This window comes from Eublepharis macularius, chromosome 4, assembly GCF_028583425.1.
Source record: "Eublepharis macularius isolate TG4126 chromosome 4, MPM_Emac_v1.0, whole genome shotgun sequence".
Classification (NCBI taxonomy): Eukaryota; Metazoa; Chordata; class Lepidosauria; order Squamata; family Eublepharidae; genus Eublepharis; species Eublepharis macularius.
This window is the reverse complement of record NC_072793.1, coordinates 35,171,574-35,191,543: the sequence shown is the minus strand read 5'-3', so window position 1 is coordinate 35,191,543 and position 19,970 is coordinate 35,171,574. Positions and strand designations below refer to the sequence as shown.

The 19,970-nt window shown below is 43.9% G+C and overlaps 1 protein-coding gene across 2 annotated transcripts in view; it reads right to left on the bottom strand.

Annotated features, from left to right (window-relative positions):
- The window catches only part of MGAT5B (alpha-1,6-mannosylglycoprotein 6-beta-N-acetylglucosaminyltransferase B), a 268,434-nt gene that overhangs the window by 193,508 nt on the left and 54,956 nt on the right, over window positions 1–19,970 (bottom strand). The gene's annotated exons all lie outside the window — the stretch shown is intronic.

Sequence of the window (19,970 nt, the reverse complement as noted above, 5' to 3'; positions counted from 1 at the left end):
GTTCATCCTGAACTTTTAAGATTTACCAGGACAGTCTGCTAAGACCTACCCCTATGCATCTTCCTGACAATTTTATTCAAACTGATCTTTATTTACCAAATATATGGATAACTGGAATATCTAGTCTGCTGTGTTGTATTTTTAAAAGCTTAATTATTGCTGCTCTTGGTGCTTGTTCGGTTTGCTTCTATTTGATTTGCTTTTATTGATTATTGTGCTGCATTTTGGTGTGTCCACAAACATACCATCTCAACAGCCTCAGCTGGGGACCAATATGATATGGTAGCTAGAGTGCAGATCACAACTAGGGATACCCGGGTTCAAGTCCCCACTCTGCTACAAAGTTTGCTTAGTGGCCCTGGACCAGCCACTTATTCTCAGCATGATCTACCTCACAGGGTTGTTGTGAAAATAAAATGGAGGAAATAGACCATGCGTTCCTTAGGAAATTAGCAGAATACAAATCTAATAAATACATTGGGAAGTGGTATAAAATTAGCATGCATTCTGATTATTGTGCTGCATTTTGGTGTGTCCACAAACATACCATCTCAACAGCCTCAGCTGGGGACCAATATGATATGGTAGCTAGAGTGCAGATCACAACTAGGGATACCCGGGTTCAAGTCCCCACTCTGCTACAAAGTTTGCTTAGTGGCCCTGGACCAGCCACTTATTCTCAGCATGATCTACCTCACAGGGTTGTTGTGAAAATAAAATGGAGGAAACAGACCATGCGTTCCTTAGGAAATTAGCAGAATACAAATCTAATAAATACATTGGGAAGTGGTATAAAATTAGCATGCATTCTGCGTAACTGCAACATGCTTTGCAAAGATGAGATGTAAGATACTCATGCAGACATGTATTTCTCCCAACACTACATTATCGTATTGATGTTGGTTGCTGGTTCCAAGGCACAAATATGATAAGTGGAGAAGACTATCCCCAGTTGACAGCAATCCCAATCTGAAAGAACATATAAGATGTCAGCATTTCCTGACATATTCTATATGCTTGTGATTAAGATGACTTTGAAACTAATGAAGCAAAGCAGGCAATCCTTTTGGTCCAAGAGCTGAAAAAAGCCAATGTCTACATGAGAAAACGGTGGGTGTGCAAGCAAACAAAGGAGGAGGAGAAGAGCTATACTGGGTCGGGCTCACTGTGAGCAAGTCTGGGACCCAGTTGGTAGCTGTTGTGCTTGACTGTTTTTTCATGCCTGTGGCATTTTTACTGCTGACTCTGCTACTGGTGCTAGTAAAAATCACTGCCCACAAAGAATCATCCTCATTCAAGGGGGAAATAATAGCAGCTCCTTTCCAGACATAGGGGCACTTCCCTGGCGGATATGTACATGCATTTTCATGATCTATGCTCTCTCAGCAGGTTTTCTGCTGAACCACGGTATCAGAACGACTTCGCTGGTATGAACTCTGGAATGTTTTACTGGCATGTGCTCTTCCTTTAATGCCACCAAATGCCCTGGAGGGCCAGTTGAACCTGGAGAATCTCACACGAGACTTAAACATGTACTGAAAATATTACATTGCTTTTTCAACAGATCAAAATAACACACAGTTCCATAGCTGAATGCTCTGGCTATCTTGACAGGTAATCCGTTAAAATCAAAACACAACATAAACAGGAGCTGGAATCAAAAGGGGTGGAACGGGAAAACTGAGATTCAATATACAAGCCTGTTTTTACAGAGAATCATTGTATGCTATGAGCAAAGAAACTGTAGCTATGACTAAAGAAATGTGCCAATACGTATACTAAATATGCATGCAAACTTAATCAGACTTTCCAATCAAGAATCTACTATCTGCACCCAAATTTCAAAGTTGTTATTTAAAGACAAACTTAGCAATTTCTAGCCCTCATGTTAATGGGGGGGGGGGAATTGAAAAACAATACATGAACAAGCCTTGAAAATTAAAATGTGTTTGTACATGGCTGGCTTTTGCCAGGAACTCACGCACAGAAAGTACGGGCAAAATAACATAGAGAGTCCCTTCCTCCTATCCCATATATTAATTTCAGCACCTCAAGTTTTGCAATGAAGAACTGACCAGAAATTGGGAGAGCCCAGTGTATCCTGGCATGATATAACAACAACATTCGATTTATATACCGCACTTCAGGACAACTTAATGCCCACTCAGAGCATTTTACAAAGTATGTCATTATTATCCCCACAACAAAACACCCTGTGAGGCGGGTGGGGCTGAGAGAACTCCGGAGAGCTGTGACTAGCCCAAGGTCACCCAGCTGGCTTCAAGTGGAGGAGTGGGGAATCAAACCCGGCTCTCCAGATTAGACTTCCACGCTCTTAACCACTACACCAAACTGGCTCTCTCATATACAATGGAGGGTTACAGCAGTTTCTATATTACCTCTCCACTCATGCCAAATTTCTTCCATGCTGGCTCAATGTATCCAAGAAGGACCCCAAACACCCCAAATTCCACAGAAAGATTCCAAAGAATAGATTCAACCCATGCAACAATGTGTGAAGTATTAAAAGATTCAAAATTTCATATAAGGTATATCATACATGTTGGCTTCACAGTTTATGTTTTCCTTGTCTAACCTTTACAGCTCTATTCCTCTTTGGGACTTCAGCTTCATTTGCCATAAACATGTACCACACACAATTTCCCCATGCAACCCAGCCATCCACATGCCAAACAAGCTGGGAATGGAGGTTCAGCCATTCAAGCCTGTGTCCTCTACAGTACAATCCTATGCTGAATTTCACCCTTCTAAGCCCATTAACTTATATTAGACTTAGAAGAGGGTAACTCTGTTTAGGATCGCGCTGCTAGTCTCCTCTCTCTTTTGTGTTGTATTGCTTTTGCATTTTTTTCTCACTTGGCATCAGGGCTTTTTTTCTGGGAAAAGAGGTGGTGGAATTCAGTGGGTTGCCCTAAGAGAAAATGGTCACATGGCTGGTGCCCCCCACCCCGATCTCCAGACAGAGGGGAGTTTAGATTGCCCTCTACACCGCTGCACGGAGGGCAATCTAAACTTCCCTCTGTCTGTCTGGAGATCAGGGGTTGGGGCCACCAGCCATGTGACCATTTTCAAGAGTTTCCGGAACTCCGTTCCACCGCATTCCAGCTGGAAAAAAGCCCTGCTTGGCATAGAAACAATATCAAAGGTAATTTAAGGAAGATAAGGGTAAGGTAAAGAATAGGTTTAGTGGAGCAGGTTAGAGGATAGAAGCAGAATACATGCTTGGCAGGACAGGTACCTGAGTAAGGAGAGTAGAGAGCACTGGACCAGACAGACAAAACAAGCTGCTCCATCGCAGATTTAGAATGCAAAAGGCAAAATGCATGTTCACAGCAACCAATCAGCAATCATCAACTAATCAGCTGCGTAACTTACTAAAGCAGTTTTACCATCTGGGGCAGTAATTATTTGCTGTCTTTTGGCTGAAGCTTTCTAACCTTAGAGCCCCCCTGAACTCGCTATAGCTGCTTTGCATAGAAACCAAGAAAGGAAGGTTATATATGTGCATATTTGGAGAAAGAGGAATGTTCATGCCCTCAGAGGTTTCTGAACTTCTCTAGAAGAGATTTTATATTCCTTTAACTATACAGAGAAAACAGATCGACCTGTTTAGCAACTGCGATAAAGCAGGGAGGCAGAGTGAATCAAAGAGCTCCGCTGCGGGGCCTTTACGCCAGCAACATCGATTCACACCTGTAAATGCCTGTGAATCAGCTCACAGGCTTGCTTTTAAAATTGGCATTTCACAACTGCTATAGATGCGCCATTAATCCATTGCTGAGCATCATTGAAATGTACCAGGAGCAAATCAGCTCCTTTGTAAATGGCCACATGAAACAGACCTTCTCTGAGTGGAGCTGATTATGTGGGTGATGCTCCATCTAGCCAGCTAATCTATCCAGTGCCCTTTCCTTGCCCTCCAGGAGAATCAATGCAAATAGTTCATTCCTGCTCTTTTTTAACTGACTACTGACAACAAAGCTCAGGCAAGCCCGATCTTGTCAGATCTTGGAAGCTAAGCTGGGTCAGTTTTGGTTAGTAATTGGATAGGAGACCTCCAGCGAAAACCAGAGTGAAAGAGGCAGACAGTGGCAAACCGGCCCTGATAGTCTCTTGCCATGAAAACTCCACCAGGGGTTACCAGAAATCCGCTGTGACTCTCCGCCACCAATGACAGCAAAAAGAGAGAAGCTGCTGGGCTTACTTTTGTGCTACAGAGGGGGCATCATTATTCTCAGCCAGGGCTCATTTCGAGGGGGAACACGCAGGAACACAGTTCCAGCGGTTCCCCAAAGAGGTCAAATGTCAGGTGGCCCCGCCCACCTGACTCTCTGCCATTTTGGGCCCATTTCAGCCTGGGGCCGAAATGGCCCAGATTGGGCATCTGACAGGTGGTGGATCACTCTCCCACTCAGCAGCAGCCCGATCCTGACCATTTTGGGCCCCTTTTCGGCCATTTTCAGCCCAATTTCAGCCCTGAATGGCCAGGATTGGGTCCAAAACAGCCAGGATAGGTGATGTCAGGGATGTGGCATATGCAAATCAGTTATGCTAATGACACACTTCTGGTGATGTCAAGGGACATGGCATATGCTAATGAGTTATGCTAATGAGTTTCTCCAGTTCTTTTTCTACGAAATGATGTCTGTTCTCAGCCCAGCAGTTGGTGCCTCAGTAGCTTTTATTAAACCTGGCAACTAAAATGGCCCTCCTGACTAGACAGAAGGATGAAGATACACTCTGGAAAAACCAGCTTCGGCCTTCTTTGGCATTGGTCAGGACTCAGGAGAACAGCTTAGGACTGGTTCATACATTTACTTCCTTGAAGAGCTTCTCTGTACAACAGAACAATGAGCGCATGCATTCCTATTAGTTTGGATCCATAAGAACATTTCCATGGACAAAAGGATTTTTTCCCACTTACAGAGGTTGCCATCCTCTCCTGCTTCAGCCCAAAATGCCCTCCTCCGTGCCATTCTTGGAGAACAGCTCAAGAACACTTTGGGTTCCAGGTGCGAAAATGCCCTTATAAATGCAGAAGAATTGAGAGTGAGAAGACCTTCTTTTTTGGGAGACTTCTTACACGCACTCTCCATTCCACTTTAATCAAACTATCATTATGTTAAGAATTTGTTTGCTGAAAAAAGCACAAAAATGGCCATTTGAAGGCTGAACTCAAACATGTAAATGAGAAAACTTGCGTCCGTGGCAAAGTTGTTCCTTGTGACACATGGCAATGTTATATGACATGACCAGTATTTTCTCTATAAAATCTTGGGGAACATAGAATTAGTTTTTTCGTCAGGTTATAATGATTTATAAAATCATTTGCAATATTAAATGCAATTAAAACTAGCAAAATAAAAACATGTGGACGGGGATCAGTCCTCAATACACAACCATTTCAATGGCAAGAGGCTTTATTTACAAAGGCCCGGTGAAGCCAAAATATTTTTGTCTTCCTCCACAAATAGGCAAGTGAAGGGTTCACACACAGCTCACAAAGGAGCATAATTCACAATACTGGGGTGACGATTATAGAGGCCCTTAAATAGGCAGCACCAGGAATAGGAAGGAGAGTCAAGGTACTCCCCTTTAAGGAAGCAGTCAGGGGGTAAATAATGTTCTATAGTGTATATTAGGGGAACAAAACTTAAACATACTCAGCAAAATACTCGTGTTGCTTTCATTTGCCTTTTTGAACACTGATGGAAGGCTGGGAAAAAATGTTACACACAAGAACATCAAAAACATGCTTGCTTTATTTTTTTCTTCCTTTCAAGGATAACACAATTCCCATATGGATTCTATCTGTGTATGAAAAGAGAGTCAACATTTGCACGGGCTTAGTAAATTCATATGAAAGCAGATGAGGTTGAATGGGGAAGAAAGAAAACATCCCCCTCAGCAGTCTTTCCTGTTGCAGTGGCCCCACTGCCTAGAGTCACTTTTCCTGTTGTTCTATCAAGGAATGTACTCACCTCCACCCAAAGTTCTGGCTGCCTATTAATAACGTATAGCCTCAGCAAGGCCTGGATATGCTTCCCATATTTTTTTTATTTTATTGCACTTATATTCCGCTCTCCCTGCAGAATAGGCTCAGAGCGGATCACATCAAAGTATAAAAACAAGGTAGCACGATAAATAAAAACAATTCCAGCTAATAAAACCCAGTGGCATTCACACTGCACAATCCCTCGACAACCAAACCCCATGAGGTGGATGGTGAGCTGTTAGATGTTGTGCTGATGGTGGGAGGGGACAATGCCACCCCCTCCTGGCAGAAGGCTGCTTGGGAGAGGGGGGTCCTCTCATCTAAGTCACCATTTGCCTAGTGGAACATTTCTGTCTTACAGGCCCAGCAAAAAGATAGTAGATCTTGCTGGGTCCACGTTTCCACAGATAGGGAGTTCTTTTTTTTTTTTTGGTAAAATTTTTTATTTTTAATATCTAACATAGAAAACTACAAAAGACTACAAAGATATAAGGGAAAAAGGGGGGACTGGGGAAAAGGGAAGAGCAACATATAAACAAAAAACGCACACTACTCTACATGTCTTGTATTCCCTTCATGCTGAAATTTTTCTTTAAAGTTAACTTTCTAATATGCTATCAGATTGGTAGATCTTATACAATACAGACTATATTCAGGATCAGGTCTTCTTCCCCCCCCCCCCCCTGTGTCTCGGTCTCAGTTCTCTCTGCGCAGCTGCAACAGCTGCGCTCGTTCTCTCCTTCCCCCCCCCCCCTTCAGACTTTGAACTTTCTTCTTGCTGAAACTCCTGATGGTTGAACAAAAAGTCTATCAGCTGTACTTCCGATGTAATCTTGTAGGTTTGATCCTTATATCTGAACCAGACGCCTTCCGGAAACAACCATTTGTATTTTACATCACATTTCCTCAGGAAAGCCGCAAGTCTTTTATACTTAAATCTTTTACGAGCCAGAAATGGAACATCCTTCAATATTTTAACCTTGTTGCCCAAATAGTCCAAGTCCACATTGTACGAATTATATAAGATGGTGTCCCAAGTCTTCTTAGATGAAAAGTCAATAATAATCTCGCGAGGCAGCTGACGCTTCATTGCATACTTTGAAGATGTCCAACGGACTTCCAAAATATCGCTTTTTAACTCTTCTTTAGTTGCCTTTGCGAATGACGCCAAAAGTCCCGACACCAGATCTTTTAAATTTTCACTTTGCTCCTCTTTTACATTCTGAAGACGCAGTACCGTTTGGGCACGGTCCACTTGTAATCCTATTATTTGATTCTCCAAGAGCTTTACTTCTTTACTTGTTGCTTTCATGAGTACTACGTTTTCGCATGCAGACTGCTCTGCTCCAGACGCTGTTTCTTTAATGGTTTTCACTTCGCTTTCCACTGAATCAACCTTTCGCCCCATTTCATTTAACTTCGCTACAAAGGGCTGCATAGCTTCAAAGACCACTCGTCTGACCATCTCTTCCAAAGTTTCCCCCTTCCCCTGTAACATCGCCATCACCGATTTATTCATTGCAGGGCTCTGCTTTTTCATCGCCATCTTAGGGGGGGGGGCACCAACTAAGTTCTGAAACTCCGTGAAGGGGAAGAAATCCGAGCCTTCTTAGCTTCAACTCCCACCAATCCTTCGCATACGCTTAGAAATCAGAAGGGATTCGCTTACTTACAGGTTTTCACCTTAAATCTGCTTCTTGCCATTCTCCATGGCCCGGCTGCACGCGATGTGCTGCGCAAGTCTGCCGGCCTCCGTTGGAGCAAATGGGCAATTTACCCCCTGCATTGCTTTCAGGGGGTTCTTCCCGCTGCACTCCGGACCCTGGCTCCCTCACTGGGAGTCCTGGGGGTTAACCCTTGCGGGTCAACCGCCCGGTCAGGCTGCTCAGACGTTTCCTCCCGGACCTGCAGAGAGGAGCATCCGACATGGCCGGGAAAATGAAACCGAATCCAGATAGGTCAGTGCTAGGGCTGAAAAAGCCCTGGCCCTGGTCGAAGTGAGACAACCCTCCCTGGAACCAGGAACATCAAGCAGATATTGGTCTGCTAAACAAAGGACCCCCCAGGGAACATATGGTGAGAGGCAGATTTACCACTGGATTTACCATTAAAGACATAAGATTTCCCATGCTTTATTTCCCCAAAGCCTTTGCAGAATCCATAGCCAGCACAGTGCACTAGAGACAAAAGTCATCTTTGGCACCTGTCTGTAGTGGCTGGGATTACACACCCACTTCTACACAGGAGACATTTGGGACTCCCACATCACTGCTTCTCTAGACAATGACTCTCTCGTCCAGTTCAAACATGCAATGTCTATTAGAACAGGTGAACCAGAGAAGAGCTCCTGACATTGTTTTCCCAGCCCATATCTTCAACCTCTCTTGACTCTGAGTAAATTGAAACATATTTAATATTAAACATCAGCTATCCATCTCAACAGGAACGCACATTCCTTCCATATTTCCATATAAATAAGGAAAGCCATGAAGCTAAGCAATGGCAATGGCGTTTACATTATAGATAGAGATGTTACTATTGCTGGGCAGGAGGCTTTTCTGCAAAGGCTTTTCACCTGGGGCTAAAACTGCAGGGGGCTTCTTTGCTCATACTTTATTCAACTGTGAACTTGCATATTCCTCCTATTCCTTTTTAATGGGGTTTTGGCAGGGACTATTTGGATGGGTCCTGGCTCTGATTTCTGTGGCTGACAGAGGCTGATTTGTTGTTATTATTGTCAAACTGTTTTCTCTTGCCATTTGTTGGAAAGGAAGGAATTAATGTATTGAGATTTGGGGTAAATCTCTGCTTATAGACAACTGAAGTTTGTACATGGACTTACCCTGCACACTTCTGCATAAAGGAATACATATAACAGGAGTTCTAAGCATAATGCCAAGTCTTCATAACTGGGCATTGCAATACTGCAGTTGATGGGGCTCTAACGAAACTGTAACCAAAATTCTGCATCGCTTACCTTTATTCTCCTTGCTTGGGGTGGGAAAGCAACAAGACCCACATTACGACAAAGGAGATGGTAATGGGAGTGGAAACTGAGTGGAGTAGGAGACTAACCCTTCTCAGTGCACATACTCCAGATTACATATTGTGGAGAAATGCTCTTCACCCAAGAATTTGCCCCAACACTGCATTCACTGTGATGACATTCGGTCCCTACTCAAGCTTACCTGGCTCAGCCCACCTGCCATGTATCCCCCTTCCTGCCAGAATCATATTCAGGAGCCTAGCTGCAAACTCATACCGGTAGAAAGGGAGGGAGTGAGTTAAGTGAAGCACATTGAAACAAAAATGCCCAGCTTCCAGTATATGCTAATAGGGTCTGAACTTGCTGAGACTCAGAAGGAAAGAGACCTTGGGGTAGTAGTGGGTAGCTCAATGAAAGTGTCAGGCCAGTGTGCTGCAGCAGTGAAAAAGGCAAACTCTATGCTGGGAATTATTAGGAAAGATATTGAAAATATAACAGACCATCTTAGAACATCTTATCTGGTTGATACTACTGTGCACAATCTTAGAATGGCGTTTGTTATTGAGATTCCAAACAATGCCAACTGAGTTACTTTTAAGTCGGTACTCCAAAAAACCATGGGAGCAATGCATTCGTTTAAGTGGTAGATCAGTAGAAGACCTTCTTCACTATGTTCTGGCTTGTCCTTTGTATGCAGAACCCAGAAAGAAATTCCTGACCAAGACCCCAAATAACATACACTCCTTCTCTGACTCGGATAAATTAGTTTACATGTCATCTGATGTAGATGCCTCTGAATCCTATAAAGTGGCACTTTTTGCCTTGGCCACTAGAAAAATAAGTGCAAATGTGGTATCTAAGAAAGCATCTCATCATTCTGAGCAGTAAATCAAAGTTTTGCTTGTGATTTGAATAATTGTAATGTTGTCTGTTGTTTTAGAATTTTTTAAAAAAATATGGTTGTAAATTTGCTATACATGTTTTATTTTGTAAAGGCCAATGGCTATATACAATAAATAACTACCTATAACAGCCAATATTATAATACCCCTGTATAGATCTATAGAGCAGCCTCATTTTTGAATACTGTGTGCAGTTCTGGTTACCATATCTCAGAAAGGAAATTGTAGAACTTGAAAAAATACTAAGGAAGGCAATCAAAGTGATTAAAGGGTTGGAGCATCTTTCTATGAGAAAAAGGCTGAAGAATCGGAGACTTTTCAGTTTAGAAAAAAGACAGCTAAGGGGGAACCTGATAGAGGTTAATAATATTATGCATGGGGCAGACAGAGTAGACAAATACTCAAACTCAAGGGCATCCAGTGAAGTTGGTGGGCAGTAGATTCAGAATGGTCAAAAGGAAATACATCTTTACTCAACAAGAGATAAAAATGTGGAATTTGCTGTCAGAGGATGTAGTGATGGCCACAGGCACAGATGGCTTTAAAGGGAAAGGAGATAGATTCATGCAGAATAGGTCTATCAGTGGCTACTAGCCATGGTGACTAAAAGGAATCACCATGTTCAGAAGCTGTAAACCTCTGAATGCCAGTGCCAGGAGGCAACACCAAGGGAAGGTCTTGGCCTCTGCATCTAGTGTTTAGCTCTCAAGAGTAACTGATTGGTTATTGTGTTAGACCAGATGGTGGACTAGATGGACCACTGATTTGATCTGGAAGGGCTCTTCTTACGTTTTTATGCTGTAAGAGCGTTCATACCCAAGTGTATAAGTAACAGAGTTTTGCTAGCATCTACATAAGAATGTTTCCTGATAACCATTCATGCATTCTTAAAATAAAAAATCCAATCAGACCTCCAGTAGCCAATCAGAACCCCTGCTGGGCAAAAGGCCCACCTGGCCCACCCCACTTTTTAAAAATACTTGGCTGGCACCAGGAAAAAGTTGGAGGGTGCCATAGCACCCAAGGGTACTATGTTGGTATAAATGAACTAAATACAGAAATTGTGTTTCAGGGATAGGTCCTATGGACAAAGCAGCCCTGTGGCTTGAAACTGTATGAGGCACTCTAGGCAGCAGGAAGGGAAGACAAAGCAGTCTGCGCATCACTGCTTGAAAACAAGGAGCTGTCCACAGCGATATCAAAACTGGTGGTGCTGAAAAGTGATAGTAGTCAAGAAGATCTTACACCAGACTGTGGCTGATTTATAGAGAACTGCAGAAAGAAAAAAGCCCTGGATTAGCACCGCCCCAGGTTCCAGGCTCTTTACTTATATTTTAACCCCAATTTTCAGCCAAAACTGGTCCCCAAAATTCACAAGCATAAAAAAAAATACAATTGAGAATTACAAGTTACAAATATTTCTTGGATAGGAGAATTCTTTGCAGGAACTAGATCCAGGCATGATGGAGCTGTACACAAATTTTTCTTCTTCCTAGTTATTTTATGGTTTCAGCAAGATGGCTGTTGGAAGCTAGACAGAACTCTCCGCTGGAGCTGGATTCCAGAAAAAGGAAGGGGCATTTCAATGCTGCCTTTTCTCCATCTCACAATAGTTAAGAAACCCATGTAAGGGTGGCTCATATACAATGCAACAGTCATGTGTTTTCCTCTTACCAGTGTTTCCTGCAGAAAATGCAGAGTGCAGGTGACAGATTCACATCTTTAAATGTTTGTACATATCTAGCTGAGAGCCCTATTGGACAATACACATACACAGGTATTTACAAAAATATTTCCATAGGAAACACCAGTATACCCTGATAATTTTTATTAAAATCTTAAGCATTGGCTGTGCATTTTGATTGGGATTACAGAGATCAGTATAGCTATTAGGTCCTGCCCTTGAGTCTCAATCTGTGTGTCTCTGTTCACATTACATTTCCTATGAAAACAAATACTTCTGCCAAGGGAAAGAGAGCCATTTGATGGCCCTCACTGGTGAAACAGGAGAAGAAACTTGTATATATTCAAAACAGGACCCAACACTATTTATCTGCTCCATTTTTGTAAGATAGCAACACTCAGCCGGACTTGTAAATTCATCAAGATCTTTTCTCATCATCCGGAAAAATTCTTCCAGTCCTTCGTTTCAGGTATATGCGCTCTCTTTCCTAATTCTCTCTACTGGCTGCTTTGTTTAGCAGATGTCAAAGCTGCTGCAGAAGCTACTGACACAGCTGGTGCTGCAGGATATGCATGCTCCAGTGCCTCCTGATCATCTTGCACCCTCCAGTTGAACCTAGTGGGCATGAAACAATCACCAGTCTGCCAAGCCAGGGAGGCGAAAGCAGAAACTGCCCTGCAAAGAGAGCTGTTTCTCCAGTACTACTTTTGGTTGGTAGCTTCTCTGCCAGTTCAAGACAAGTGTTTTCTCAGCCAAGCGCCTCTCATAGCTACTAAAATGCATCCACCATAATGCATGCCAATAAATGCAAAATCTACAAACATAAACCTCAATACAATGAAAATCATTTATAAAAAGGTTAGGCAACCTGTATAGATGACATATCAACAATTGGGTGTAGAATTTATAGAAAGAAGAACTCCTAAATGGAGAATTTCTTTGCACCTGCTTTTTCAGGACCTCTCAACATCTATCAAGGTTAAGAGAGATCATGGCACCTCCATTCCCGACCACCCCCTCATTCCTATATGAAGCAGTCTGTCTTTCAAGCCAGCATCTGCAAGCAAATTTGATAAGCAAAATTCAGGCAATATTGACAAATGGCACTGAACTTTCTATTTATTGTAGTATAGCCTTTCACATCAGGGAAGGCTCTGTGATCATGGTAGTTCAAAAAAGAGGCAAGGCTGCAACAAAATTAGATGAGGCCCATCGCATTCATTTTAATTGTGGCAACAGCTATATACTACAATGTGTATGGATCCTCTCGAAGATGAAAGACGGAAGCACAACCCTAAACAGAGTCATGCCCTTCTAAATCCAATGAAATACATGAGCTTATATGGGTGTTAGTCTGTTTAGGATTGCACTGCAACTGATTCACCAAACATCACAGCAAGATACCTCTGCTCAAGCTATATTGTGCAGAATCCAAATCCTTTACTCCTGGCATGGCTAATCTTGGTAGTGAGTCTTCAAGTCAAGTAATTCAGCCAGCTTTTGAGTGACATGTTTCAGGGTCTATTTTCAAAAAGGGTTGATGGAACACATGAACACAAACTTGGTTTGAATCGACATGTGATAGGCTGGTCCACCGAACCATTCACTGCTCCACTATTGTGCTGATGACCCTGTAATAAGGCTCATCACAGGCTCCTCCGTAATCTAGGCTTATGTAGACCACAGAGATGAATCAGCCTGACATAAGGCCTGGATCTACACACTTTTCTGTCCATGAGTACCTTTGAAATTCTTCTGACACAGGGTGGTGGATGCAACCACCAAACAGCAGCCATCAGAGGCAGAGCCAACCACAAAATGTCATGGAGAGAGGTTATGCATAATAGTAGTAATAGTAGTAGTAATAATAGTAACTCTTCAACATGTCAGGCAAAAGGTCTGTTTAACAGGATGCCTTTTTAAATTAGCATATTGTTTAAAAATATTTTCTAGCATACAGACAAATTAGCTTTAGTCCTGTAGTAAAGATCCTTGTGGTGTGGTGACAACTGCTGCCAAAGCAACTTTTTTTAAAAAATCAGCAAAGCCAGTTAGACCTCCAATGGCCAATAAGAAGTCCTGCTGGGCAAAAGCCCCACCTGCTTTCTAAAAACACATGACAGACACCAAGAAAGGCGTCAGCAGGCATCATGGCGCCCACGAGCACCATGTTGGGGATCCCTGGTGCAGTGGTTAGAGTGCCAGACTAGGATAAGGAGGACTCTTATTTCAATCACCGCTTTAACATGGAAACTCATTGGATGACCTTCAGGTAGTTATTGTCTCTCAGCCTAACCTGCCACGTTGTTGTTGTGGGAATAAAATGGAGGAGGAGAGAACAATGTTGTAAGCCTGCTTTTGGTCCCCAGAAGAGGCAACAAACAAACCAAAAACTAACTAACTAAATAAATAAGCAATTGTTTTTACACTGATGACCTCATTTCTTGAAGTCTCAATGAAAATTATTATTTGCAAAACACATTATGAGTAGAGATGGGCACAATCAGAATCACAATGTGAACCCCCCCCCCCCGATAATGGCGTTTGCGCCATTGGGACTCAGCTAATCGGTTCTGTCCACGGCAACCGATCCAGCATTCGGGGGGGCCTTGATCGGGAGGGACATCATGATCTAACCGGAGAGCCAGACACTCAGGCGCCAATAATCTATTCCCCTAGCAACGGAGCCAGGGGAATGCCTGAGCTGTGTTTGCCCTCCTTCTGTCACTCTGGAAAACCGAATGGAAGCCCAGCTTTCCTTGATTAGCAGGCTTCCTTCCAACCACGGAGCAGCAACCCAGGGGAGGGAGGGGGAAGGGGGTGTTCTGAAGCCATGGGCACAAAGGTTTTTCGCTTTTTAAAAAAACGGGGCTTTGTAGGAGCTTTGTTTTTCTGTCCGTCACTCTCTGCAAAAGGCAGTGCAGGTGGCTGGGAGGCCGCCCGCGCCGTTCGTCTTTCCCCAGGACAAGGGGCGCGCAGGCAAGCCAGCTGCCCTTTGTCCTGGGGAAAGGCAAAAGGCAGCGCGGGAGGCTGGGAGGCCGCCTGCACCGTTCGCCTTTCCCCAGGACAAGGGGTGCGCGGGCAAGCCGGCTGCCCCTTGTCTTGCAGGGCAGGTAAACGGCACGGGCAGCCTCCAAGCTACTCGCGCTGCCACCAGCTCCGCAGCGCACCAGCACAGCCAGCTTGCTGCGTGGGCGGGGGGGGCAACCCATTAGCGCACGCACACAAGAGCCTGACTACGGTTGCCCTGGGCGCTGGCAACCATAGATCCGGCCCTGGTGTGAATGTCCCCTCCCTGAGGGGAGGCGGCTCATTGCTGGGTTAAAAACTCCCCCCCCTGCTCTAAGTGTGTGTGTGTGTGTGTGTGTGTAAGTCCCCTCCCTCCCTGAGGTGTGTAAGTCCCCTCCCCTCCGTGCCCGCCGGGCCTGGTGGCCACTGCCACCAACCACCATTCCTATATTGCTGGAAACAGCGGGGCGCCCTCCCGCTTTGGCCTCCCCGATTCCTGATTCCGGATCAGAAACGGGACTTGATCAGTTAGAATCAGTGACCTGGGTTCGGCGGCGGCCTGGATCCACGAACGGCTTGATCGGTATTTTTTTTTTTATCGTGCCCACCTCTAATTACGAGCAAGACATCTGGGAGCAAAAAATTCTTTTGTGTTTGTTGTGAGTAGGAAGTAAACTGTGTGAAAGAGCTCCCTGCATGTATTCGCCAGATCAACTGCCCTTCAAAGCCAGAAGTGTCCCAGGAGCCTGATCATCCACAGCCACTCTGCCAGGCTGCCAATGAGAGCCAATTAGTACCATTTCTGATAGGCTTGTGTTCTTTTGCAGCTCAGGAGGATCTGACTGAAGTGATGAGCTCATTCCCCATTGGTCTCAGAGCCGCTGCTGGATAACAATGAGCTTCAAGCACTACTGACCCAGCGCTGTTTTTTATTACTGTTATTAAGGTCAAAAACTGAGAACAATTAACTTATGATGGATCTTTGTATCAAGGAGAAGAACCATAATTGTCAACAGCTGCACCCAACACTGCACATGAAAACCATTGCTCTAGTCTAGGCAGCTATCGAGAACTACCTACTAAATACATAGATACATAGAATCACAGCCATGAAAAGGACTTAAAAGGTCACTGAGACCAGCCTGCTACTGTGCAGCAGGACATATCCATGCATCAGTCTCCACAGAACACCCTATAATTTGGTAACAGAAAGCAAATCCACAACAACAACAACAAAATAGTAACAGTAATAGTAATAATAGTAACAACATTTGATTTATATATACTGTCAGGGCTTTTTTTCTGGGAAAAGAGGATGGGGAATTCAGTGGGTTGCCCTCGGAGAAAATGGTCACATGGCTGGTGGCCCCGTCCCCTGATCTCCAGACAGAGGGGAGTTTAGATTGCCCTCCACGCCGCTCCAGCGGCACGGAGGGCAATCTAAACTCCCCTCTGTCTGGAGATCAGGGGGCGGGGCCACCAGCCATGTGACCATTTTCTTTTTTTAAAAAAAAAAAGTTTTTTATTAGGTGAGTACATATTACAAATAACATTTTTATTTAAAACCTAAATATCAATTTTCCCCCACACTTTCCCTCCCCCCTTTTTCTCAACTTCCAACAGCTTTCCAACCCTTATCTTATTCTATTCCTTACTTATCTATTCCATTTATATATTATCTCATATTTCCCTAATAAACTAAATTATATCCATTAAATTCATATCTATTCAAAACTTATACGTAACAATAATTAAAACTTCACCTTAAATGGTAAAAATCCCTATCTCCAATATTTTCCCCAATTAGTAACTATCAAATTGCCATGTGACCATTTTCAAGAGGTTCCGGAACTCTGTTCCACCGCGTTCCAGCTGAAAAAAAGCCCTGTATACTGCCCTTGAGGACAACTAAACTCCCACTCACAGTAGTTTACAAAGCATGTTATTATCCCTACAACTATCACCCTGTGAGGTGGGTGGGGCTGAGAGAGCTCTGGAAGAGCTGTGACTGACCCAAGGTCACTCAGCCAGCTTCGAGTGGAGGAGTGGGGAATCAAACCCTGTTCTCCAGATTAGAGTTCTGCACTCTTAAGCATTACACCAAACTACTAAGATCCCTATAGAGACATGGTTCCAGAGAACTCAAGCAAATGAGCCAAACTATGACAGGGAAAGGGGAAAAACAGGAAGTTGCCAACATGGCATGGGTGAAATTCTCTTCTAGATCACAAATTCTAATCCTAATTCAATACCCAGTAGCTTACAGTTTAAAAAGCCAAAGTGGAAAATATGTCGTGTCCCTCTAATAGGGGCTTAATGTGTAAAAGTGAGCAGCTGAAGCTTTTTGTGGCATGGAGATACATAAAAATATAACCCAGTGAATAACATTCCATTGAGCCTTTCTTAAAGGGAGAGGGGGGGAAATTCTCTAGGCAGTTGCCAACCCTTGTACCACTTTAAATTACAAGGGGAGGGCACAAATAATCAAACACATTCTCTATGTGCAGAGAATATTCTGGTGTGTAAAAGTGCACAATCATGTGAAACCCTGCTGATAGTCTGAAGTGGTACACACTAGACACAAGTATGGCACCTCAGTGACAACGAGGCCTAAGCGAGCACATTGCCTGTAGGGATTTGCAGTGATTATCTTGAGAGTTCTTGGTACTCTTGGTACTTGGTATAATCTAATAGATTATATAAATTTAGCCCTCTGTATAAGAAGCCAGCCCCTTTCTCCTCTTTGCATTCCCTTTTTAAACTCCACACTTTTTCCAGATCCTTTCCTGGGTCATCCAACTCTTGCCGGTTCTGCACAGCCTGTTTTCAGTGAAGTCCCTCTTACCCCCTTTGGTTGCTCCTTTACCAAGCTTCAATCTCACCAACTTATCTACACTGTGAGCCATTCAAGACGAGAACATATACCTCACTTCTGTGCTCTGCACAGTACCTGGCACTAGCACGTCGTTGGTGCTAAGACAGATGATGAGCTGGGAATCATTTTCCTGAATGCTGGTGCTAAACAAAGGAATACTGGGACATATTTTCCTGAATGATTATAAAACCATCCGTGCAGTGGAGCAAATTGCTCATTTCTTCAAACAGCACAACCATTTTCTGAGCAGTAGCTAAAATGATCACCAGCGACACAAATCCATCCCTTCAAGCCCTGTTTTGATTCAGAAATTTAGAGCTCCCCAAATGGCTGTTTTGTTTTGAAAACTTCTTTCCAGCCAGTCACAGGATCTGAGCAAGAGTTTTGAATTCAGAATGAAAAGGCATAATAAAAAAAGCATAAAAGGTCCATTAACATCCCTCCAGGCCCTGGTCTGGTACTTGCTGATAGCAAGCTGATGGAAATACTTTTTGACTTTTTATGAGGTATAGAAAATCAATTAATTGATTTAAATCATTCCCGTGGAAATCCGTTGCGTATGAGAATAATGAACTGCCGTCAGCCCAATTACTGATTTCCCTCCCCTATTCCTTGATGCTGAAAATACTCCCAGACTTAAAACACTGCTGAATTAGGGAGCTACTAGGGTGCCAGTCCCCGGTGGGGCCAGGGGATCCCCCACTTCCAGCCTCTGCTCCCCCCCTCCACTCACCTGGCTAGCAGGAGGAAAAAGCCCAGGAAATGGGCCCAGGAGGCAAAAAACCTCCTGGGCCAGAGTGCAGTGGGAGTGTTCCTGCCAGGTGCTACAACACCACTTCCAGAAGTGATGTCATCATGCCCAGCAGCGGGCATGCTCCCCTGCAAAGCACAGGGGCATGCCTGCCACTAGGCGAGATGATGTCACTTCTGGAAGTTCACCATGGCAAGTGCCAGGTCCCCACATCCCGCGAGGACCCTTATGCTTGCTCTCTTACTTTGCATATTGAATATGAAGGGTGGGGTCACGTGCTTACAGCTCAGAGATACTGTGAGATGGTATGAAGCAGGACAGGACAGGAGAGAGGACCCACCCAACTGAGTACCATTCAGATGCTCAGCATGAAAATTCCCATTACTGTCTTCCAGCTGCAAGCACTGAATAGCAAACTCTGTAAAGAAATAGAACATTTTGTCTTAGTCCACTTTACAAGCCTACTTAGAGTGCATTCAAATTAGCAGCTGAAAGAGAACGATGAAACTGATTTGGTGAGAGTTTAAATGCCCCAACAAGCTGCAAGAGTGTGGTTCAGCTGGAAAATTTGCAAAATCCCTGTGAAGGGGAGGTGGGGCAGCACTTCAGCTATGTGTAAGAAGTGGGTGAACCTCAATTGTTCATTCTGTAAACAATCTGCCCTTGCCAGTGATTTCTTATTCCAGGGTCAGAATTGTGTCCAGAAAGACCAAAAACACCTCCCACAAACACATACCATGGTGGCTGTGTCAGATCTGGAGTACCACTTCCAATCTATGTACACCATGCCTCACCCTAGCAACCTAGCCTAGTGAGGCCCAGACAGAGGCAAATAGGCAGCAACATTATGTCCCTTGGTATCCCGTTTGATTGAGAAATGCAATAATCTCCGAGTGATCTGACTCTTGGGTGGGGCCAGCCATGTTTCTAACAGCCGAACAGAAAAAAGAAAAGGAAAGATTGTGGCATGATATGGTGGGTACAGCTGGCTGTGATGCTGTAAAACTTGATCCTGCAAGGGCACTACTGTACTCTATGAATGTCATGCCTATGGCTTGTACGATACCAGATTGTCCAGCACCTTTGGCCAGTTTGGTAAGTGTATTGTGGGGAGACAGACACAAATTTGCTATCCTTCTCAGTGTTTTTTCACAACCAGCAGATCAAAATAACCACAGAATCCTGTACCACGGATCCCCCTTTGCGGAGCTTATCCACCAGTCCCCAACCCAAAAGATATCAGGACTCTTAAGCCTTTCTATCTTCCCACTTCACCTTCTGCTCTCAGTTCTCACCTCTTCTATATGTCACCACCATTTTCATGTATCAAAACTCTCATCTTCAAAAGCAAGGGTAGGAAGAACCAAGGATTTTAGAAATCCTTTCTTGCACTGCTGTGAGCAAAAAGAATGAATGAAGGCTAAAACCAGTTTCACGCTAATTTATCAGACTCATTTGGGGAATGTGTGGCTCAGCAGATGTTTGGATAAACAGGAATGTGTTCCACATTTGGAATGCCTTGCCATGGAACAACACTGAAGACTTACTGAAGAGTTTTCTTTTAGCAGAAGCTGAAGTTGAGTACTTTCTTCCCCCAAGTGCCCTCACCTATTTCAAGTTTTGCAGCAGCCAATATGCAAGTGCTGACCTGCATAGCCCAGGTGAGCCTGATCTTGTCAGAACTCAGAAGCTAAGCAGGGTTGGCCTTGGTTAGTAATTGGATGGGAGACCTCCAACAAAGACCAGG